Below are 421 nucleotides of genomic sequence, written 5' to 3' on the forward strand. Positions count from 1 at the left end.
GGGCAATTCCGGGAATTGAACCCGGGACCTCAAAAATAAATCCAACAATGTCACATGACTTCCTCGAGCAGACATGCTAACCACTATACCATACTGGCATCATATATATATCTTTTCATCTCTATATATACCCTCCCTCCCTTAACATTTATGACCTCATATTGATGCCCTCCCTTTGCTCCGCTCTGGTGCGCTCTTTTGCCTTTTTAGGCTCCCCAAATCAGCCCATCAATTTTGGCTGGATCCAGTGGCAGTGCCGCATTTTTAATACCCAAAATAGGGGCTATTTTCCGGTCAAAATAGCTATTGGGCTATTCTCAGGCTACTGGCTGGGCCAGGGGATGGCACTATAATCTGTATAGACATAAACAACATAAAATAGAGCCCTCTAATGATGCATAGGAGCCCTGGATAGTGGGAT

At 44.7% G+C, this 421-nt stretch overlaps 1 pseudogene across 1 annotated transcript; it reads right to left on the reverse strand.

The window, feature by feature from the left end:
* Positions 1 to 98, reverse strand: EV420DRAFT_t184 (annotated as a pseudogene). Its single transcript has one exon. The product of its transcript is annotated as a tRNA-OTHER (tRNA).
* Positions 99 to 421: the final 323 nt, after the last annotated feature.

The sequence above is a fragment of the Desarmillaria tabescens genome, assembly GCF_030435595.1.
Source record: "Desarmillaria tabescens strain CCBAS 213 chromosome Unknown EV420scaffold_32, whole genome shotgun sequence".
Lineage (NCBI taxonomy): Eukaryota > Fungi > Basidiomycota > Agaricomycetes > Agaricales > Physalacriaceae > Desarmillaria > Desarmillaria tabescens.